Genomic DNA, 25,202 nt, shown 5'->3' on the forward strand with positions numbered 1-25,202 from the left:
ATTTTGGTAATATTAAACCGGCAAGTTTTACATCTTCAAACCGGCTGAATATCAGATAAGTATTTTCAGACCCATATTTCTTAAACCGGCGCTTTGGGAGCTGAGTCAAAGGAGTTATTCTTCACAATATTTCTCGGTGACAAACCAATGTCGGCAAATTGATTATGAAGCTGGTCTGTTGACCCGAATTTCCCAGAAGGAGGAAATAACAAGGACTTAAGGATGATCAGGTACCGGTTTACAAAAATTCTTAACCCGGAGCATAACCTGTCAAATTTGTTCTTGTGTTTATTTTGCAGCATAAGTTTACCATGAATAAATCCAAGCTAAACTTGGGGGCTAATGTCGGGGAAATACCCCGCAGCGTAAACCGGCCGGAAGTATAACCCGGCCGGACCAGGCGTTTCATTGGTAAACCGCCAGAGGATTGGCGGTTTACATGATTGGCGGTGTAAACCGGCCGGAAGTTAACCCGGCCGGACTTGGCGGATTATCTGAAGACCCCGCTGACACTTGGCGAGTTACTGGCGACCCGCCTTGACCTGGCAGTTTACAAGCAACCCACCTGGTCATTATGACTCATTGGTGATCTGGCGTGCGGGACAGACAGATGACAAGGCCCAAGACCCGGAAGGCCGGTTCACGTTTAATGGTGGGCCGGTTTAAGAGGAAAGGCAGGAGGAATATTATCTTACAAGGAGCTAAGATCTGGACTTGTATCCGGTTTGTATTAGAGATAGACTAGTCCTAATCCTAATAGGACTCTACATGTAACCCGCCCCTCCAACATATATAAGGAGGGGCAGGGCTCCTCAAAAGGGGACGAGATTGACAAGTTCCACAAGTTGGATAAGTTAGGTTTAGACAATAGCTCTTGAGACAGAGCACTCTTGTAACCGTGATCATCATCATCAATATCAATGAAGCAGGATGTAGGCTTTTACCTCCACCGTGAGGGGCCGAACCTGGGTAAAACATCGCGTCTCTCGTCCCGCTCAACCCCTCTCAAGCTACCACATAGATGCGTTGGCCTCGCGACTAAGTCCTGACACTAAGGACATCTGCCGTGACAATTCCACGACAAGCAGCTTCCAAAAACCCGAAGACTCCGGATATGTTGCGAGACATGTTGCGGAAAGCATCCGTCTCGGGGGAACAGCGTACCTTGATGGGTAGAGTGATTGAGAAGATTTCGTCCGTGAAGAGCGGATTAAATGAAGCCTTCATGAGCCTACTGAAGGGCTTCGAGGTTTGTAACATAACGTTTTCAGCTATGTGTCATTTGTGAGGATACGCCTGTGTATAGGTAGTAGCCCCTGATACTCGGGTTGGCTTCTGTTGGGAAGCAAAACGTAGGATCAAAAAAGGATTGTTTGAGGACTAACCTGATAAACCCTGAATGCAGGCTGCTTCCCCTTTGGCCACTTCCTGGACTATGGAGATTGCCAATTTGCAGTGGAAGCTTGATGTGGCAGGGGATGATCTTGCTTTAATCAATACGCGTCTTGACGAGTCGCAAGGTATGTATTCGGTTTAATCCTCATACATTTTTGTAGTGTAAGCATAACGCTGAAAGTTGGCTGCAGATAGTGCTGCCGCCGTTGAAGTTCTTCGAGCGGAGCTGGCCCGGGCCAAGGAGCAGGCCCGACATAGCGATGCTGCTGCCGAAAAGGCATTGGCTGAATTAGAAGCCGAACGAGCTGCACGGTGCCAAGATGACGAGAAGATATCCATGGTGACGCTTGAGCTGGAGAATTTAACCGGCCGCTGTGAATTTCTGGAGAAGAAGAATGAAACCTTAACGGCTGATTTGGAGAAGGCCTTACAAGAGGCAAGAGGAGCGCGGTCGGAATGCAGAGCGGCCCGTGAGGAGGTTCGACAGACAAGGGAGATTGCGGCTGGAAAGCCCTTTCTGCTACAACCAAGTTCGGCGACCCGAACTATGCCCAGCTCAACCAAGTATGGAGTTCTTCGGACGAGTTCTTGGATTTGCCGAAGAGTTCTGCCGATGCGGCGCAATATTACCAAGCGCGGGATGGATATGCAACAGAGAAGCTTTTTTGGTCGCAGTTTGGCGCGTCAAAGTGCCCTTTATTGCTTAATGAACAGATGTCCCAGTGGGTCGAACTTCATAGGATGTCCGGCGCTGCCATGAAGGACGTCGTAGTCCGGTTGTGGCCAACCGAGCCTATTCCGAATAGCTATTTCGGTTTAGTGCAATGGCTTGTTGACGCGGTGCCATGTATTGATGCTGTGAAGCAGTCTGCGTCCATTGAGGGTGCACGGATGGCTTTTGCCCGAGTCAAGATGTTTTGGGGGAAGATGAAGGCTATCGATGTTGCGACGAAGGGTCCACCCAGAGGCAAGGACCGTCCGGAACCGGAGCATTATTTTGAAGACGTCCTAGAGGCCGCCCGCTTTGTAGAGGGTCAGTGCTCAAAAGACATAATGTTCGAGTGAGTTGTATGAAAATTGTAAAACAATTGTATATTTAATCTATTTATGTTTTGCTTGAAAGCTTGAATTCCTCCTGTGCGGCCATATTGATGTAATCTGAAAGTTTTCCAGTCATCGGCTCCAGCCCCCTCATAGGAACTACGGGGGTGTTCGGAAAAGCACTTAATCACTCTTTATCCAACGTCTTGGTCCATGAAGGAGGTGATAATGTGGCGAACCAGGTAATCGGACTATAAGGCCTTAACACTTTCACTTAGCCATAGGAGTTTTATGGCGGAGCTATGACATAGCCCCTGGTATGTATGCGGCGTATGGTACCTTACATATTTGACCTGAAAAAGATCCCTTGTGTGACACGGAGAATCGCTAAAGATTCTAATAGGTCGTCAAGTGGTTGACTAGCTCACGCCACATCATGACAGTCAGTTTTCGGCTTTCTCTACAGAGGTGCTCGTCCGGTTTAGACCAGGGCACAATCGCAGTAGTTCTCCCTTTACTACCCTAGCCGATAGAGCAGAACGTAGGGTAGCAAGCACAGGAGCCGGGCAACTCAACTATTGACCCAAGACAATGATTCAGAGCTGATGCATATAAGGCCAAACTTGCGACGCCGAAGTGTGCTATAGAGCTGTTCGGGCTTTTACTGGTAACTCATTTGTTCCCACACCGAGCCCCTGGCAAGTTAGGCCAAGGTATTTTTGTGAAATAACCATAGGAGCCATATTTGGCAGGAAAACCATACAGATGACTAACTCGGATATTGTTTACTGGTAACTGAGTGATATGCAGATAATTAGTTATGATATGTGTATATAAAAGCCGTCCCCCCGACTATTTGACATGCTCGGGGTTGGAGGCGGAGGAACAGGCATAGTACAGGCTCGAAAATAGAGAGTGTGGTCTAGAAAAAGTTATTTTGGACCTCCTATTGCACGTCTGCGCCGCCAATCCTTGGTGGGGGGAGTCCTTGATGGACATAGCCCCTTAGGTGAGTGTACGGATCCGGACTCCGATAGAGCCGGTTTCCGATTTTTATCCTATTCGTCACCTGTTTTTTAAAGGATGTCGAAAGAAAAAAATTAAAAAAGAAAGTAAATAGTTGTACATAGAAAAAGGTTACTGGAGTGCTCACAGGCTTGTCCGTATTGTGCTTCCGCCGATGTCCATGGTATCTTGAGTGCGTAATGATGTACGCGTGGTACGAACTTTGTAGGTGTAGGGAGTGGGCGGCGGAAGCCGGGTTGCTATTGCCGTTCTAGGGGTAGTCGATACTCAGGTGGAGACTGCTTCAAACCCCTGGTTTTTCGTTGGTGAACCTTTCCGTCATCCCTGTCGCTTGGCGGCTTCCTTCCCCTGTGTTCGGCGTTGAGCTTGCCGGCCTGTTTAAAGACTGATACGTCTCCAACGTATCTATAATTTTTGATTGCTCCATGCTATATTATCTACTGTTTTGGGCAATACTGGGCTTTATTTTCCACTTTTATATTATTTTTGGGACTAACCTATTAACCGGAGGCCCAGCCCAGATTTGCTGTTTTATGCCTATTTCAGTGTTTCGAAGAAAAGGAATATCAAACGGAGTCGAAACGGAACGAAATCAACTGGAGAAGTTATTTTTGGAAGGAAACCTACCGGATAGACTTGGACCCTACGTCAGAAGATGAAGGAGGAGCTCACGAGGGTAGGGGGCGCGCCCACCCCCCTGGGGCGCGCCCCCCTGCCTCGTGGCCCCCCCTTCGGTCCACCGACGTACTCCTTTCACCCATACATACCCACGTATCCTAAAACTTCCATAACGGAGATTAGATCGGGAGTTCCGCTGCCAGAAGCCTCCGTAGCCACCAAAAACCAATCTAGACCCGTTCCGGCACCCTGCCAGAGGGGGCAATCCTTCTCTGGTGGCCATCTTCATCATCCCGGTGCTCTCCATGACGAGGAGGGAGTAGTTCTCCCTCGGGGCTGAGGGTATGTATCAGTAGCTATGTGTTTGATCTCTCTCTCTCTCCCTTTCTCTCTCTCTCTCTCTCTCGTGTTCTTGAGGTGATACGATCTTGATGTATCGCGAGCTTTGCTATTATAGTTGGATCTTATGTTTCTCCTCCCCCTCTACTCTCTTGTAATGAATCGAGTTTCCCCTTTGAAGTAATCTTATCGGATTGAGTCTTTAAAGATTTGAGAACACTTGATGTATGTCTTGCCGTGGATATCTGTGGTGACAATGGAATATCACGTGATTCACTTGATGTATGTTTTGGTGACCAACTTGCGGGCTCCGCCCATGAACCTATGCATAGGGGTTGGCACACATTTTCGTCGTGATTCTCCGGTGGAAACTTTGGGGCACTCTTTGAGGTTCCATGCGTTGGTTGAATAGATGAATCTGAGATTGTGTGATGCATATCGTATAATCATACCCACGGATACTTGAGGTGACATTGGAGTATCTAGGTGACATTAGGGTTTTGGTTGATTTGTGTCTTAAGGTGTTATTCTAGTACGAACTCTAGGGCTGTTTGTGACACTTATAGGAATAGCCCAACGGATTGATTGGAAAGAATAACTTTGAGGTGGTTCTGTACCCTACCATAATCTCTTCGTTCGTTCTCCGCTATTAGTGACTTTGGAGTGACTCTTTTTTGCATGTTGAGGTATAGTTATGTGATCCAATTATGTTATCATTGTTGAGGGAACTTACACTAGCGAAAGTATGAACCCTAGGCCTTATTTCCTATCATTGCAATACCGTTTACGCTCACTTTATCACTTGCTACCTTGCTGTTTTTATAATTTCAGATTACAAATACCTTTATCTACATCCATATTGCACTTGTATCACCATCTCTTCGCCGAACTAGTGCACCTATACAATTTACCATTGTATTGGGTGTGTTGGGGACACAAGAGACTCTTTGTTATTTGGTTGCAGGGTTGCTTGAGAGAGACCATCTTCATCCTACGCCTCCTACGGATTGATAAACCTTAGGTCATCCACTTGAGGGAAATTTGCTACTGTCCTACAAACCTCTGCACTTGGAGGCCCAACAACGTCTACAAGAAGAAGGTTGTGTAGTAGACATCAAGCTCTTTTCTGGCACCATTGCCGGGGAGGTGAGTGCTTGAAGGTATATCTTTAGATCTTGCAATCGAGTCTTTTAGTTTCTTGTTTTATCACTAGTTTAGTTTATAAAAGAAAACTATAAAAAATGGAATTGAGTTTGTCTCATACGCTTCACCTTTTTAATATCTTTCGTGAGTATGATGGAAAGGATAATTGTGCTCAAGTGCTAGAAGAAGAGATCTCTAATATGTTTGGCACTGAATATGTGAATGATGAGCATGATTGCAATGTTGTTAGTACGAATTCTTTGAATATCCATGATGCTAATGATGATTGCACTAGTTATGATGAAAATGCCTTCTATAAACATGTCAATTTTTGTGGAGTAGACTGGGTTTGCAAGTACACACCAAATAGGGAAGATAGATATTGCAAGAGGCATAAGTACTTAGAAACCAAATTGTTGCAAGAAGAGCTAGATGAATGTGCTGAAAATTTAAGATATCTTACCCATACTTGCGAACTTTGCAATGAACATGGTCATTTAAATATCAAATGCAAATTGTTCCATGACCGTATCGTGTCCAAAAATTGTGATGACTTGATTTCCCTTGCACATCATAATGAACTTAGTTTGCTCTTGGGTTATGAAGAAATGAAACGTATAACTGAGGGTATTCCAAAATTTAATCTCGATAAACTTCTTGGTTTTGATCTAGAGAAGATTTATATGTATTGTGCGGTGAATTGCATTGAAAATCCTTATATTTCCAATTACATAAAGAAAAGAAAACAAATAGAAGATGAAGAGAATACTAATGAAAGGGAAGAGACTTCCCAATATCCTCCTATTATTTCTTATGATGAATCAGGTAACGAGGAGGAGCCTCCTATTTAGCCAATCTCATTAATAAGGAGCTCCAAAAAGAGGATTGAACCCACACATGATGTGGTGAAGAAGAAGAAAAGAAAAAGGAAGAGAGGTAAAAAGGTATCTCTCCCAAATAAAGTTGCTCCTATTATTGTTGTGCCTCACAAAAATGATACACTTGATGATGATCTCGTTATGCCCATTGCTTGTTGTGATGATTATGATTGGGAAGATAATGACACTTCTTATGATGTTGAAAATCTTTTTGGCACTTGCTTGGAAGAATATTATAATTGCTATACTATTGGTGCTATCTATACTATTAATGACGAGAGTGATTATGTTTATGATATGAAAAGGCCCAAGCCTGGGGAAGCTATGTTTGATGAGGATGACATATTTGAGAATATATTTGCTGCAATTAATGTTTGTCCCAAGCTTGGGGATGCTATGTTTAATAATTATGATATTTTTAGCCTCTCAAGTTTTGATATGCAAGGTTGTTATGATGATAGCATGCCTTCTACTTACGATGATTATATTGATGAAAGTGGGTTTGGAAGAGTGTCAACTTTAGGAAGTAATGATCCCACTATTTTGGAGTATGTTTAATCTTATAATATTTATGAAAGTGGATTTTGGAGAGGTCATGACTTTATTTAGTGATGTATCCACTATCTTGGAAGAGGTTTCAATCGATTATGATGAGAACAAAGTTGCTACTTATGATGATTATTGTGATAAAACTTATGCTATAAAGAGTAGTGATGATTATATTTATAAAACTTGTCATGATTATGAGTACCATTTCTCTGAACATTACTCCTTTAATGTGGAAACAATTTATAGTATCCAAGTCTCTTATGATGCTCCCACTGTCCCGAATGAGAAGAATCTTGCTTATGTGGAGAGTAATAAAATTTCTATGCTTGTAGATCATGAAAAGAATGCTTTAGGTGCTGGTTATATTGTTGAATTCATTCATGATGCTACTGAAAATTATTATGAGGGAGGAACTTATGCTTGTAGGAATTGCAATAATATCAAGTTTCCTCTCTATGTGCTTAAAATTTTGAAGTTATGCTTGTTTTACCTTCCTATGCAAGTTGATTCTTGTTCCCATAAGTTGTTTGCTCACAAAATCCCTATGCATAGGAAGTATGTCAGACTTAAATGTGCTAGTCATATTCTTCATGATGCTCTCTTTATGTTTCAATTCTTATCCTTTATGTGAGCATCATTGAAATCATCATGTCTAGCTAGGGGCGTCAAACGATAGCACTTGTTGGGAGGCAACCCAATTTTATTTTAGTTCCTTGCTTTTTGTTCCTGTTTAGTAATAAATAATTAATATAGACTCTGATTATATGTGGTTTTATGCTTTTAATTAGTGTTTGTGCCAAGTAGAACCTTTGGGAAGACTTGGGTGAAGTCTTGTTGATCATGCTGTAAAAAACAGAAACTTTAGCGCTCACGAGAATTGCTGACATTTCTATTTCGAGAGTGCTATTTAGTTAATTCTTTTTTCAGATGATTAATAGATAAATTACTCAGGTCCAGAAATTTATTTTAGAATTTTATGAGTTCCAGAAGTATACGTTTGATCCAGATTACTACAGACTGTTCTGTTTTTGACAGATTCTGTTTTCGATGTGTTGTTTGCTTATTTTGATGAATCTATGAGTAGTATCGGAGGGTATGAACCATAGATAAGTTGGAATACAGTAGATATTACACCAATATTAATTTAGAATGAGTTCACAATAGTACCTAAGTGGTGATTTATTTTCTTATACTAACGGAGCTCACGAGTTTTCTACTTTAAGTTTTGTGTTGTGAAGTTTTCAAGTTTTGGGTAAAGATTCGATGGATTATGGAATAAGGAGTGGCAAGAGACTAAGCTTGGGGATGCCCAAGGCACCCCAAGGTAATATTCAAGGACAACCAAGAGCCTAAGCTTGGGGATGCCCCGGAAGGCATCCCCTCTTTCGTCTTCGTTCATCGGTAACTTTACTTGGAGCTATATTTTTATTCGCCACATGATATGTGTTTTGCTTGGAGCGTCAATTTATTTTGTTAGGATTTGCTTTCTGTTATTTAGAACAATGTTTTGCATCTTTTATTTCAATAAAAGTGGCATTGATAGCCTTTACTATGCCTATGTTACAAGTATACATGTTGCTGTTTGAAAGCAGAAAGTTTATCGCTGTTGCAATAATTCCCTAGAAAAGTCAGAATGTGATAAAATGATGAAACATTTTTCATATTAAGCTCTGATAAATTTACTACAGTGGGAATTTTATTTCATAATTTTTGGAGCTATGGAAGTATGGCTGTTGCAGCATTCTTTACAGACTATCCTGTTTAGAAGATTGCTGTTATGTTTGCATTGTTTGCTTCTTTAATGATTCTATTTGAGGATAGGACTATTAAATATGCAGAGGCATTTAGTATGAAATGTTGAATAATAATTTTAGTGATTTGCTACAGTAGAATATGATAAGGCTTTTGCAATGGTTTATACTAACCTATCTCACGAGTCCTTGTTGAGTTTTGTGTGGATGAAGCTTTTGAGATTTAGGGGGACCGTGATATGAGAGGAATTAAGGAGACACAAAAGCTCAAGCTTGGGGATGCCCAAGGCACCCCAAGATAATATTTCAAGAAGTCTCAAGCGTCTAAGCTTGGGGATGCCCCGGTTGGCATCCCACCTTTCTTCTTCAACAACTATCGGTTAGTTTCGGTTGATCCTAAGTTTTTGCTTCTTCACATGATGTTTGCCATTCTTAGAATGTCATTTTATTCTGCTTTGCTTGCTGTTTGAATAAAATACCAAGATCTGAAATTATTAAATGTTAGAGAGTCTTCACATAGTTGCATAATTATTCGACTACGCATTGATCTTCACTTATATCTTTCGAAGTAGTTTGTCGTTTGCTCTAGTGCTTCACTTAGATTATTTTGAGAGTCTTAAATAGAATGGTAATTTGCTTAAAATCCTAATATGCTAGGTATTCAAGAATAATAAAACTCTCTTATGAGTGCATTTAATACTATGAGAAGTTTGATACTTGATAATTGTTTTGAGATATGGAGATGGTGATATTAGAGTCATGCTAGTTGAGTAGTTGTGAATTTGAGAAATACTTGTGTTGAAGTTTGTGATTCCCGTAGCATGCACGTATGGTGAGCCGTTATGTGATGAAGTCGGAGCATGATTTATTTATTGATTGTCTTCCTTATGAGTGGCGGTCGGGGACGAGCGATGGTCTTTTCCTACCAATCTATCCCCCTAGGAGCATGCGCGTAATACTTTGCTTTGATAACTTGTAGATTTTTGCAATAAGTATATGAGTTCTTTATGACTAATGTTGAGTCCATGGATTATACACACTCTCACCCTTCCACCTTTGCTAGCCTCTCTAATACCGCGCACCTTTCGCCGGTATCATACACCTACCATATACCTTCCTCAAAACAGCCACCATACCTACCTATTATGGCATTTCCATAGCCATTCCGAGATATATTGCCATGCAACTTTCCACCATTCCGTTCATCATGACACATTCATCATTGTCATATTGCTTAGCATGATCATGTAGTTGACATAGTATTTGTGGCAAAGCCACTGTTCATGATTCTTTCATACTTGTCACTCTTGATTCATTGCATGTCCCGGTACACCGTCGGAGGCATTCATATAGAGTCATACTTTGTTTTAGAATCGAGTTGTAATCATTGAGTTGTAAATAAATAAAAGTGTGATGATCATCATTTAATAGAGCATTGTCCCAAGAAAAGAGAGAAAGGCCAAAGAAAAAAAAGAAGGCCCCAAAAAAGAGAAAATAAATAAAAAGGGGCAATGCTACTATCCTTTTACCACACTTGTGCTTCAAAGTAGCACCATGATCTCCATAGTAGAGAGTCTCTCATGTTATCACTTTCATATACTAGTGGGAATTTTACATTATAGAACTTGGCTTGTATATTCCAATGATGGGCTTCCTCAAAATTGCCCTAGGTCTTCGTGAGCAAGCAAGTTGGATGCACACCCACTTAGTTTCTTTTTGAGCTTTCATACACTTATAGCTCTAGTGCATCCGTTGCATGGCAATCCCTACTCACTCACATTGATATCTATTAATGGGCATCTCCATAGCCCGTTGATACGCCTAGTTGATGTGAGACTATCTTCTCCTTTTTGTCTTCTCCACAACCACCACTCTATTCCACCTATAGTGCTATATCCATGGCTCACGCTCATGTATTGCGTGAAGATTGAAAAAGTTTGAGAACATCAAAAGTATGAAACAATTGCTTGGCTTGTCATCGGGGTTGTGCATGATTTAAATATTTTATGTGGTGAAGATGGAGCATAGCCAGACTATATGATTTTTAGGGATAGCTTTCTTTGGCCATGTTATTTTGAGAAGACATAATTGCTTAGTTAGTATGCTTGAAGTATTATTATTTTTATGTCAATATGAACTTTTGTCTTGAATCTTTCGGATCTGAATATTCATATCACAAGTAAGAAGAATTACATTGAAATTATTCCAACTAGCATTCCACATCAAAAATTATCTTTTTATCATTTACCTACTCGAGGACGAGCAGGAATTAAGCTTGGGGATGCTTGATACGTCTCCAACGTATCTATAATTTTTGATTGCTCCATGCTATATTATCTACTATTTTGGGCAATATTGGGCTTTATTTTCCACTTTTATATTATTTTTGGGACTAACCTATTAACCGGAGGCCCAGCCCAGATTTGCTGTTTTATGCCTATTTCAGTGTTTCGAAGAAAAGGAATATCAAACGGAGTCGAAACGGAACGAAATCAACTGGAGAAGTTATTTTTGGAAGGAAACCTACCGGATAGACTTGGACCCTACGTCAGAAGATGAAGGAGGAGCTCACGAGGGTAGGGGCACGCCCACCCCCTGGGGCGCGCCCCCTGCCTCGTGGCCCCCCCTTCGGTCCACCGACGTACTCCTTTCACCCATATATACCCACGTATCCTAAAACTTCCAGAGCAGAGATTAGATCGGGAATTCAGCTGCCAGAAGCCTCCGTAGCCACCAAAAACCAATCTAGACCCGTTCTGGCACCCTGCCAGAGGGGGCAATCCTTCTCCGGTGGCCATCTTCATCATCCCGGTGCTCTCCATGACGAGGATGGAGTAGTTCTCCCTCGGGGCTGAGGGTATGTATCAGTAGCTATGTGTTTGATCTCTCTCTCTCTCTCGTGTTCTTGAGGTGATATGATCTTGATGTATCGTGAGCTTTGCTATTATAGTTGGATCTTATGTTTCTCCTCCCCCTCTACTCTCTTGTAATGAATCGAGTTTCCCCTTTGAAGTAATCTTATCGGATTGAGTCTTTAAAGATTTGAGAACACTTGATGTATGTCTTGCCGTGGATATCTGTGGTGACAATGGGATATCACGTGATTCACTTGATGTATGTTTTGGTGACCAACTTGCGGGTTCCGCCCATGAACCTATGCATAGGGGTTGGCACACGTTTTCGTCGTGATTCTCCGGTGGAAACTTTGGGGCACTCTTTGAGGTTCTATGTGTTGGTTGAATAGATGAATCTGAGATTGTGTGATGCATATCGTATAATCATACCCACGGATACTTGAGGTGACATTGGAGTATCTAGGTGACGTTAGGGTTTTGGTTGATTTGTGTCTTAAGGTGTTATTCTAGTACGAACTCTAGGGCTGTTTGTGACACTTATAGGAATAGCCCAACGGATTGATTGGAAAGAATAACTTTGAGGTGATTTCGTACCCTACCATAATCTCTTCGTTCGTTCTCCGCTATTAGTGACTTTGGAGTGACTCTTTGTTGCATGTTGAGGGATAGTTATGTGATCCAATTATGTTATCATTGTTGAGGGAACTTACACTAGCGAAAGTATGAACCCTAGGCCTTATTTCCTATCATTGCAATACCGTTTACGCTCACTTTTATCACTTGCTACCTTGCTGTTTTTATAATTTCAGATTACAAATACCTTTGTCTACCATCCATATTGCACTTGTATCACCATCTCTTCGCCGAACTAGTGCACCTATACAATTTACCATTGTATTGGGTGTGTTGGGGACACAAGAGACTCTTTGTTATTTGGTTGCAGGGTTGCTTGAGAGAGACCATCTTCATCCTACACCTCCTACGGATTGATAAACCTTAGGTCATCCACTTGAGGGAAATTTGCTACTGTCCTACAAACCTCTGCACTTGGAGGCCCAACAACGTCTACAAGAAGAAGGTTGTGTAGTATACATCAAAGACCCAGCAGTTTTTGTTGTTGTGATTGGCTGGTTTATCGGGGTGGCCATGAATCTGGCAGGGTCGGTCCAAAATCTTGTCCAGGTTGGATGGTTCACCTCGGTTCGCCCTGGATGGCTTCTTCCGCTGACCGGTCTTGGGGTTGCTAAATCCGGTGTTGACCGCTATGTTGACTGATCTTTCATTGTCCGTTTGACTGATGTATTTGCTTCCCCGTGGCTTATTGTTGGCGTCTCGGATTTCGGAGGTGCCCTGGTTGCTGGCGCCATTGCTTCTACGAGCAAGCCAGCTGTCTTCTCCCGCGCAAAAGTGAGTCATCAGAGCGGTGAGAGCTGTCATTGATTTATGTCCTTCTTGGCCGAGGTAGCGTGCAAGCCATTCGTCCCGGACGCTGTGTCTGAAAGCTGCAAGGGCTTCCGCGTCCGGAAAGTTGACGATTTGGTTCTTGTTGGCTAAGAATTGGGTCTGGAGCTCCCTGTCTGATTCGCCGGGCTGTTGGATGATGTGACTTAGATCATCGGCATCCGGTGGCCGGACATGTGTTCCTTGGAAGTTATCGAGGAAGGCCTCTTCCAGGTCCTTCCAGCTGCCTATGGAATTTTCAGGCAAGCTATTTAACCAGTACCGAGGTAGTCCTTTTAGCTTTAGTGGGAGGTATTTAATGGCGTGGAGGTCATCTCCATGGGCCATATGGATGTGGAGGATGAAATCTTCTATCCATACTGCGGGATCGGTTGTCCCGTCGTATGATTCAATATTGACGGGTTTGAATCCTTTGGGAAATTCATGATCCATTACCTCATCAGTGAAGCAAAACGGGTGTGCGGCGCCTCTATGTTGGGCCACACTGTGGCCTAATTCCGAAGGAGTTCCATTGCGGTTTTCGGCCTGGTCGCGACGAGGTGTGACACGTCCGAATAGGTAGCCATCGTCGCGTGCCGAAGCGTGTTTTTGTGATCCGTAGATCGGTCTTGCGCTTCCTGCTCTATTGTCCCAGTCCCTCTGCAGGTTGTCTGGGTAATCCTGGCCTACGTTGTTCTTACCTTTATGGTGAGGTGGGGCGGTCTGGTGTTCGGCCTGAGTTGCCTTTTTATCCGGACAGAGTTGCCGGTGACCTGCTGTGTTGTGTGACGATGGTATGGGCCCCGATGCCCTATCGCCGGACTGGTAGAGCGATCTGTGCTTTGGGTAGCTTTTGGCTGGGCCACTGAGGCCGTATTCTTCGGCGACAGGTCTTTGGTCCATCTGTCGTTGAGTAGGTCTTGGTCAGCTTGAAGCTGCTGGTGCTTCTTTTTCAGGCTCCTTGTTGTAGCTATCAGCCTGCGCTTAAAGCGCTCCTGTTCAAGGGGCTCTTCGGGTACGATGAAGTCTTCGTCACTGAGGCTTTCCTCATCTTCGGAGAGCGGAAGGTAGTTGTCGTCTTCCAATCCGTCGCTGTGCAGGGCCTGTTTGTCAGGGCTGGCTTGCCCGTTTTCCTTTTCCTCCTGCTCGAATGTTGTTCCCACAGGGTCTTCACTGCTTTCGGCGCCGTCAGGAGTACTATTTTCTCAAGTGCCATTGTTGCTGCGGTGTGGCTTGGGGCGCCGGAACTTAGACTGTGACTCAGAAGTTTTAACTAGGTCTCCCTTGTCTCTGCCGCGAGGCTTTTTGAGTGTATCGATCATGTACACGTTATGTAAAGGGGTGGCCGTTTTGCGCCTGAAGACTGGCGGATCTTGGCCTTGCTCCTTATCTGCATCGTTGTCTGGGCCGTCAATGTCTACGGAGCCGGGAGTGGGCATGTCGGTTAAGTCCTCGACAGTGGCTATGAAGTGGGTGGCGGGCGGGAAGCAAAATTCTCCGTCATCAGACCCTAGTTCGAACCGGACATAGTTCGGCTGCGAGCCTCCCGTGAATGACAGGTTCCTTAAAGAGTTTAGCACGTCCCCCAAAGGTGGGTGCTGAAAGAGCGGCACTGAATTCGACGATCGATAACCGATCTAGCTCGGTCCCCGCAAGCGTATATGGCTCGGAATTTATAGCCGGAGATGAATCCAGAGTTCCACTAACGCAGATATCACGGGTTGTTGAGTCCGTGTGTGGCTCCAACGCCGCGGACTCTGTGGCTTTGGATGGCACGGTTTGCTCTGGTTCTAAGGCCGTTGCAGCAACATGGACCATCTCCTAGATGTGATCCGATGATAGATTTAAGTCATGTTCCTCGGAGCGAAGGGGAACGATCGCTGCGGTCTCGAATCCATTGAAGATCAAGTCTCCCACGGATATCCGCAACATAGTTCAAGTTCCCAAATCTGACCTGGTGGCCAGGGGCGTAGCTATCGATCTGCTCCAGATGGCCGAGCGAGTTGGCCCGCGGTACGAAGCCACCGAACACGAAAATCTGTCAGGGGAGGAAGGTTTCTCCTTGAACAGCGTCGCTATATACGATTGAAGGAGCCATCGAACCTTTCGTGGACAGCACAGTGGAACTCTCAATGAAAGCACCAATGTTGGTGTAAAAACCGGCGGATCTCGGGTAGGGGGTCCTGAACTGTGCGTCTAGGATCGATGGTAACATGAGATAGGGGACACAATGTTTAACCAGGTTCGGGCCATCTCTGTGGAGGTAATACCCTACGTCCTGCTTGATTGATATTGATGAGTATGGGTGTTACAAGAGTAGATCTACCACGAGATCGTGATGGCTAAACCCTAAAAGCCTAGCCTATATGACTATGGTAATGAATGGTGTCCTTTCCAGACTATCCCGTCCGGTTTATATAGACACCGGGGGGGTCTAGGGTTTACATAGAGTCGGTTACATAAGAAGGAATCTTCATAGTCAATCGCCAAGCTTGCCTTCCACGCCAAGGAGAGTCCAATCCGGACTCAGGTATAGTCCTTGGCCTTCATGTCCTCACAGCCCATCAGTCCGGCCCATGGATAACAGGCCGGACGCCCGAGGACCCCTTAGTCCAAGACTCCCTCAGTAGCCCATGAACTTGGCTTCAATGACAAGGAGTTCGGTGCGCAAATTGTCTTCGGCATTGCAAGGCGGGTTCCTTGTTATCCGAACTTCAAGATAGCGATTGTATCCGGACTTGTATGCACAACCGTAGAGGATATAATATTTCGTGGGTTCAACTCACTGACCACTTTTTGGTAATATAACACCACGCCCGGCGTTTACTTGCGAACTGTTTCAGCCGGCCCATTGCCCCACGTCCCAGGACGTGGCATTATTGGCGTATTTTATCCAAACGGAGATCATGCCTCCCTTTTTTATGGGATTCCCGTCGACCCGAACGTGGGTACCCCAACCGTCGCTTGGGTATAATTCCTTGGAAACAAGCAAGTTTTCGAGGCCCGAGAGGGGACGTTTGATATTTGCAGCCTTTATATAGACGTTTGATATTTGCTATCGAAGTTCTCCCTCAATTTCTCCTCTCCCCTTGCTGGATCAAGAAGGAGGAGATGTCCCCGGGCTGTACGTGTGTTGAATGCGGAGGCACCGTTATTCGGTGCTTAGATCGGAATCGACCGCGATCTGAATCGCTGCATGTACGACTCCACCAACCGTGTTCTTGTAACGCTTCCGCTTAGCGATCTTCAAGGGTATGAAGATGCACTCCCTCTCTCTCATTGCTAGTATCTCCTAGATTGATATTGGTGACACGTAGGATTTTTTTTGAATTATTGCTACGTTCCCCAACAGTGGCATCATGAGCTAGGTCTATGCGTAGATTCTATGCACGAGTAGAACACAAAGCAGTTGTGGGCGATGATTTGTTCAATTTGCTTACTGTTACTAGTCTTATCTTGATCAGGCAGCATTGTGGGATGAAGCGGCCCGGACTGACCTTACACGTACGCTTACGTGAGACTGGTTCCACCGACTGACATGCACTTGATGCATAAGGTGGCTGGCGGGTGTCTGTCTCTCCCACTTTAGTCAGATCGGATTCGATGAAAAGGGTCCTTATGAAGGGTAAATAGCAATTGGCATATCACCATTGTGGTTTTGTGCAGGTAAGAAACATTCTTGCTAGAAACTCATAGCAGCCACGTAAAACATGCAACAACAATTAGAGGACGCCTAACTTGTTTTTGCAGGGTATGCTATGTGATGTGCTATGGCCAAAAGGATGTGATGAATGATATATGTGATGTATGAGATTGATCATGTTCTTGTAATAGGAGTCACGACTTGCATGTCGATGAGTATGACAACCGGCAGGAGCCATAGGAGTTGTCTTAATTTATTTATGACCTACATGTCAATGAAAACGCCATGTAATTACTTTACTTTATTGCTAACCGTTAGCCATAGTAGTAGAAGTAATAGTTGGCGAGGCAACTTCATGAAGACACTATGATGGAGATCATGGTGTCATGCCGGTGATGATGGTGTTCATGTCGCGCCTTGAAGATGGACATCAAAGGCGCAAGATGATATTGGCCATATCATGTCACTTTATGATTTGCATGTGATGTTTGTCAGGTTTACATCTTATTTGCTTAGAACGACGATAGCATAAATAAGATGACCCCTCACTAAAATTTCAAGAAAGTGTTCCCCCTAACTGTGCACCGTTGCGAAGGCTCGTTGTTTCGAAGCACCACGTGATGATCGGGTGTGATAGATTCTAACGTTCGAATACAACGGGTGTAAGCCAGATTTACACATGCATAACACTTAGGTTGACTTGAAGAGCCTAGCATGTACAGACATGGCCTCGGAACACGAGAGACCGAAATGTCGAACATGAGTCGTATAGTAGATATGATCAACATGGAGATGTTCACCGTTGATGACTAGTCCGTCTCACGTGATGATCGGACACGGCCTAGTCGATTCGGATCATGTATCACTTAGATGACTAGAGGGATGTCTATCTGAGTGGGAGTTCATTGAATAATTTGATTAGATCAACATAATTATCATGAACATAGTCTAAATTGTCTTTGCAAATTATGTTGTGGATTTATAGCTCGCACTTTAGCTCTTTGTTTTAATACGTTCCTAGAGAAAGACTAAGTTGAAAGATATTTTAAGCAATTGTGGAGACTAGGGCCGTAGTTTGAGGATTGTCCTCACTGCTACAGAGAAGGATTCTGTCCTTGATGCGCCGCTTGGTGTGCCAACCCCTCTGGCGTCGTCAGTGGATGTTGTGAACATCTGGTAGACACGTTCTGATGACTACCTGATAGTTTAGTGCGCCATGCTTTACGGCTTAGAGTCGGGGCTCCAAAAGCGTTTTGAACGCCATAGAACATATGAGATGTTCGAAGAGCTGAAATTGGTATTTCAGGCTCATGCCTGTGTTGAGAGGTTGAGACCTCTGACAAGACCTTTGCCTACAAGATGGAGGAGAATAGCTCAGTCAGTGAGCATGTGCTCAGAATGTCTGGGTACTTCAATCACTTGAATCAAGTGGGAGTTAATCTTCCAGATAAGAGAGTGATTAACAAAAGTTCCCCAGTCGCTATCACCAATCTACTAGAGTTTCGTGATGAACTATAACATGCAAGGGAAGTTAATCCTGGAGCTGTTCGTCGTGCTTAAGGCCGTAAAGGTAGAAATCAAGAAGGAGCATCAAGTGTTGATGGTTAACAAGAGCACTGGTTTCAAAGAAGGGCAAGGGCAAGAAGGGAAACTTCTTGAATGGCAAGCCTGTTGCCGCTCCAGTGAAGAAACCCAAGAACCCAAACCCGAGACAAAGTGCTTCTATTAGGGGAACGGTCACTGGTAGCAGAACTGCCTCAAATACTTGGTAGATAAGAAGGCTGTCAACTTCAACAAAAGTATATTTGACATATATGTGTTATTGATGTGTACCTTACTAGTACTCCTAGTAGCACCTGGGTATTAGATACCGGTTCAGTTGCTAATATTGGTAACTCGAAACAAAAGCTACGGAATTAACGGAGACTAGCTAAGGGCGAGGTGACAATGTGTGTTGGAAGTGTTTCCAAGGTTGATGATCACCATCGCACGCTCCCTCTACCTTCGGGATTAGTGTTGAACCTAGATAAATGTTGTTTGCATTGGTGTCTGCGTTGAGCATGAACATGATTAGATCATGTTTATTGCAATACGGTTATTCATTTAAGTCAAAGAATAATGGTTTTTCTGTTTACATGAATAATACCTTCTATGGTCATGCACCCAATGTGAATGGTTTATTGAATCCTGGTCGTAGTTATACACATGTTCATAACATTGATGGCAAAAGTGTAGAGTTGATAATGATAGTACCACTTTCATGTGGCACTGCCGCTTAGGTCATATTGGCGTAAAGCGCATGAAAGAACCTCCATGCTAATGGACTTTTGAAGTCACTTGATTTTGAATCACTTGACACATGTGAACCATGCCTCTTTGGCAAGATGACTAAAACCCCGTTCTCTGGAACAATGGAACGGGCAAGTGACTTGTTGGAAATCATACATGCTGATGTGTGCGGTCCAATGAGTGTTGACGCGCGCGGTGGATATCATTATTGAATAGATATGGGTATATTTACTTAATGAAGCATAAGTATGAAATGTTTGAAAAGTTCAAGCAATTTCAGAGTTAAGTTGAGAATCATCGTAACAAGAAGATCAAGTTCCTTCGATCTGATCAAAGGGAAAGTATCCGAGTTATGAGTTTGGCAATCACTAAAGACAAGGTGGAATCGTTTCACAGTTGACGCCGCCTAGAACACCATAGCATGATGGTGTGTCCGAATGTCGTAATCAAACCTTATTGGATATGGTGTATGATGTCTCTTACCAATCTACCGTTATTTTTGGGGGTTATGCATTAAAGACAATTACATTCACTTTAAATAGGGCATCATCTAAGTCCGTGGAGACGACACCGTATGAACTATGGTTTGGCAAGAAACCAAAGTCGTTGTTTCTTAAGGTTTGGGGCTACGATGCTTATGTCGACAGGCTTTGGTCAGAAAAGCTCGAACCCAAAGCGGAAAATTGTATCTTCATAGAATACTCAAACAAGACGATTGGGTATACCTTCTATCTCAGATCTAAGGGCAAGTGTTTATCGCTAAGATAAGGTCCTTTCTCGAGAAAGAGTTTCTCTCAAAAGAATTGAGTGGGAGGAAGATAGAACTTGATGAGGCTGTTGAACCTTCACTTCAACCAGAGAGTAGCGCAGCACAGAAAGATGTTTCTGTGGCAACTACGTCAGTTGAAGAGAAAGCTAATGATGATGATCATGAAGCTTCAGATCAAATTACTATCGAACCTCGTAGGTCGACAAGGGTGTGTACAACTTCTCAGTGGTAACCATGTCTTAAAGGTCATGTTGTTGGACAACGATGAACCTATGAGCTATGAAGAAGCGATGGTGGGCCTGGATTCCAACAAATGGCTAGAAGCCATGAAATCCGAGATAGGATCCATGTATGAGAACAAAGTATGGACTTTGGTGGACTTGCCCGATGAATGGCAAGCCGTTGAGAATAAATGGATCTTTAAGAAGAAGACAGACGTTGATGCTAATTAATGTCACCATTTGTGAAGCTCGACTTGTCTCAAAGAAGTTTCCGACAAGTTCAAGGAGTTGACTATGATAAGACTCTCTCAATCATAGCGATGCTAAAGTCTGTTAGAACTATGTTAGCAGTTGCTGCATTTTCATTTACGAAATCAGGCAGATGGATGTCAAAACAAAGTTTCCTTGACGGTTTCCATGAGGAAAGGTTGTATGTGATGCAACCAAAAGGTTTTTGTCAATCCTAAGGATGCTAAAAGGTATGCAAACTCCAACGATCCTTCTATGGACTGGAGCAAGCATCTCGAAGTTGGAACATACACTTTGATGAGGCGATCAAAGCATTTGGGTTTATACAAAGTTTGCAAGAAACTTGTATTTGCAGGAAAGTGAGTGGGAGCACTACAACATTTCTGATAGGTATATATGGATGACATATTGTTGATCGGAAATGATGTAGAATTTGTAGAAAGCATGAAGGGTTGTTTGAATGGAGTTTTTCAGTGGAAGACCTGTGTAAAACTGCTTACATGGTGGGTATCAAGATCTATAGAGATAGATCAAGACGCCTGATAAGACTTTCACATAGCACATACCTTGACATGATCTTGAAGGAGTTCAAGATGGATCAGTCAAAGAAGGAGTTCTTGCCTAAGTTGTGAGGTGTGAAGTTAAGACTTGAAGCTCGACCATGGTAGAAGAAAGAGAAAGGACGAAAGTCGTCCCCTATGCCTTAGCCACAGGCTCTATACGATATGCCATGCTGTGTACCGGAATGTGCCTTGCCACGTGTCTGGCAAGGGGGTACAAGAGTGATCCAGGAGTGGATCATTGGACAGCGGTCAAAATTGTCCTTAGGAATAAGGAAATGTTTCTTGGTTATGGAGGTGATAAAGATTTCGGCGTAAAGAGTTAGGTCGATGCAAGCTTTAACACCTATCCGGAAGACTCTGAGTAGCAAACCGGATACGTATAGTGGAGCAACCATTTGGAATAGCTCCAAGTGGAGCATAGTAGAAACATCTACAATATGAAATCGAGATTTGCGAAGAACACACGGATCTGAATGTTGCAGACCCATTGACTGACACTTCTCTCGTAGGCATAACATGATCAAACCCTAGAACTCATTGAGTGCTAATCACATGGTGATGTGAACTAGATTATTGACTCTAGTAAACTCTTCGGGTGTTAGTCACATGGCAATGTGAACTATGAGTGGTAATCACATAACGATGTGAACTAGATTATTGACTCTAGTGCAAGTGGGAGACTGTTGGAAATATGCCCTAGAGGCAATAATAAAATGGTTATTATTATATTTCCTTGTTCATGATAATTGTCTATTGTTCATGCTATAATTGTATTAACCGGAAACCGTAATACATGTGTGAATACATAGATCGTAATATGTCCCTAGTAAGCCTCTAGTTGACTAGCTCGTTGATCAATAGATGGTCATGGTTTCCTGACCATGGACATTGGATGTCATTGATAACGGGATCACATCATTAGGAGAATGATGTGATGGACAAGACCCAATCTTAAGCGTAGCACAAGATCGTGTAGTTCGTTTGCTAAAGCTTTTCTAATGTCAAGTATCATTTCCTTAGACCATGAGATTGTGCACTCCCAAATACCGTAGGAATGCTTTAGGTGTACCAAACGTCACAACGTAACTGGGTGGCTATAAAGGTGCACTACATGTATCTCCGAAAGTGTCTGTTGGGTTGGCACGAATCGAGACTGGGATTTGTCACTCCCTACGACGGAGAGGTATCTCTGGGCCCACTCGGTAATGCATCATCATAATGAGCTCAATGTGACTAAGGAGTTAGCCACGGGATCATGTGTTACGGAACGAGTAAAGTGACTTACCGGTAATGAGATTGAACGAGGTATTGGGATACTGACAATCGAATCTCGGGAAAGTAACATAGTGATAGACAAAGGGAATTGTATACGGGATTGATTGAATCCCCGACATCGTGGTTCATTCGATGAGATCATCGTGGAACATGTGGGAACCAACATGGGTATCTAGATCACGCTATTGGTTATTGGCCGGAGAGATGTCTCAGTCATGTCTGCATGGTTCCCGAACCCGTAGGGTCTACACACTTAAGGTTCGGTGACGCTAGAGTTTTTATGGGAAATAGTATGTGGTTACCGAAGTTTGTTCGGAGTCCCGTATGAGATCCCGGACGTGAAGAGGAGTTCCGGAATGGTCCGGAGGTGAAGATCGATATATTGGACAAAGGGTATTGGAGTCCGGAATTGTTCCGGGGGGTACCGGGTGACGACCAGCGTGTCCGAAAGGGGTTTCGGAGGCCCCGGCAAGCGTTGGGGGGCTTATGGGCCAAGGGGAGGGGGCACATCAGCCCACTAAGGGGTTGAGCGCCCCTCCCACCCATATCACGTAACCTGGAGAGGTGGGGGCGCCTCCCCTAGGGCAGCCACCCCTCCCGGCTTGGGGGCAAGTTTCCTAGGGGTGGGGGCGCCCAAACCCATCTAGGGTTTCCCCTGTGGCCGCTGCCCTTCCCCTAGGGAACCCTAGGGTGCCTCCTCCTCCCCCTTACCCCTATATATAGTGAGGGAGAGAGAGCGCAGCCGCACCCTTCCCCTGGTGTAGCCCCTCCCCCTCTCCTACACCTCATCCTCCTCCGTAGCACTTGGCGAAGCCCTGCCGGAGAACCACGAGCTCCATCACCACCACGCTGTCGTGGTGTCGGAGTTCTCCCTCAAATTCTCCTCTCCCCTTGCTGGATCAACAAGGAGGAGACGTCCAAGGGCTGTACGTGTGTTGAACGCGGAGGCGCCATTGTTCGGCGCTTAGATCGGAATCGATCGCGATCTGAATCGTTGCGTGTACGACTCCACCAACCGCGTTCTTGTAACGCTTCCGCTTAGCGATCTTCAAGGGTATGAAGATGCACTCCCTCTCTCTCGTTGCTAGTATCTCCTAGATTGATCTTGGTGACACGTAGGAATTTTTTTTGAATTATTGCTACGTTCCCCAATAGTGGCTTCATGAGCTAGGTCTATGCGTAGATTCTATGCACGAGTAGAACACAAAGCAGTTGTGGGCGATGATTTGTTCAATTTGCTTACCGTTACTAGTCTTATCTTGATCCGGCGGCATTGTGGGATGAAGCGGCCCGGACCGAGCTTACACGTACCACTACAAGAAAAAGACACGTCCATGACATTTTGGGCCGAACGAAATTTTTTCTGTCATACATATGACACTTCTATGATGATAATTGTGACAAAACTCGGTATCATCATAGATGTGGTGGGCTCCTACTTCTATGACAAAAAATCATGACAGAAAATGGGATTTTCGTCCTGGGCGGGCCGGAGACGCAACTGCATGACATTCTTTGGGCCGTCTATGACGGAAAAAACCATGGTAGAAGCAAGGGCGAGGAAAATTTCGGCGAGTTCCCGATTACGGTGGGAGGTCGGGGGCCGAGCGATGCGTGTTTCTCTCATACACGTATGTGCGTGTGTGCGAGGCGTTGGCTCTAACTGAACCCGAGCGAGGCATTGGGCTCTAACTGAACCCGAGCGATTGCACTGCAGGCTACGCGTTTCTAAACCCGAGCGATCGATCGATGGCTGTTAACTGAACCCGATCGAGCAATTCCTTTGCTACTGCTGCTAACTGAAGTAGATCGATGCTGCCTCTGGGATGAACAGTGAGCGTTGCGGGGGGTTTGGATGAACAGTGAGCGGTGGCGTTGCCTCTGGATGAACAGGACCCCGTGGTGTGGTGGAGGGCTGGATGAACAGTAGACGGTGGAGGGGTGCCCGTGGAGGGGTGGTTGAACAGGACCCCGTGGTGTGGAGGGCTGGAAGAACAGTAGACGGTGGAGGGGTGCCCGTGGAGGGGTGGTTGAACAGTAGCCGGTGGAGTAGCGCGCGGTGGAGGCTGGATGAACAGGAGCCCGTGGAGGCTGGAGGAGGTCGACGGTAGCCTGTGGAGGCTGGAGGAGGTCGACGGTGGAGATGAACAGTATCCCGTGGAGTCCTATTTTGTAGTACGCCACACCCCTCCCGATGAACAGGACCCCCGTTTCGACCGTAGGAGGTCCGTTCGTCCGTTTTGCGGTACGCCACACCCCTCCCGATCAATAGGACCCCCGTTTCGACCGTAGGAGGTCCGTTTCCTCCGTTTTGGGGTACACCAGACCCCTCCCGATCAACAGGACCCTGTTCCAAACATAGGAGGTCCGTTTCCTCCATTGTGCGGTACGCCAGGCCTCGTTTCCATCGTCTAATCCATCCAAGCCCTCCCGATGAACACGACCACGCATTCCGTTCCGACCCAGCCGGTTGGCTCCCACGCGTTCCGTTGCCTCCCGATGAACACGACGCATTCTGTTGTCTCCCCATGAACATGACGCATTCCGTTGCCTCCCCATGAACACGACAACGACGATGTTTCTCCGTTCCGACCCAGCCATGTACACGAGCCCTAGCCGTACGTATGCGCGAGTAGGCGTTCGAGACCCCGCCCGTATGTACACATACATGGCCGTATTTTCTTTCTTGCACCCTGGCCGTTGTACGTACGTGTACATGCTACGTGCACACCTCTACTACGACACGTACGCGCCTCTACTACAACACGTGCGCGCCTCTACATCCACCAGTATATATGTACGTACACGTTCGCGACCAGAATGACAACGCTACTACGCTTCGACCAGGTGGGTCCCAACTGTCAGTCACTTCCTTGCCTGCAAAGATGTAGCTGGTGGGTCCCAGCAGTCAGGGGGCGAATTGTTTTTTTTGCCCGGACGCACTTCCTTGCGTGCGAAGATGTAGCTGGTGGGTCCCAGCAGTCAGGGGCAAATGTTTTTTTCACAAAATACAGTGGCCCGTCTGGTGGGTCCTTGCTGTCAGGTGGAGGAATAATTATTTTGCACGTAATAAGGAGGCACTTCCTTGCTGCGGCCATGGACCCGGCTGTCAGCCTCTCCAGGTACAGTCCACGTCCGATGGAAGCCGTTCCTTGACC

The sequence above is a fragment of the Triticum urartu genome, chromosome 1, assembly GCF_003073215.2.
Source record: "Triticum urartu cultivar G1812 chromosome 1, Tu2.1, whole genome shotgun sequence".
Lineage (NCBI taxonomy): Eukaryota > Viridiplantae > Streptophyta > Magnoliopsida > Poales > Poaceae > Triticum > Triticum urartu.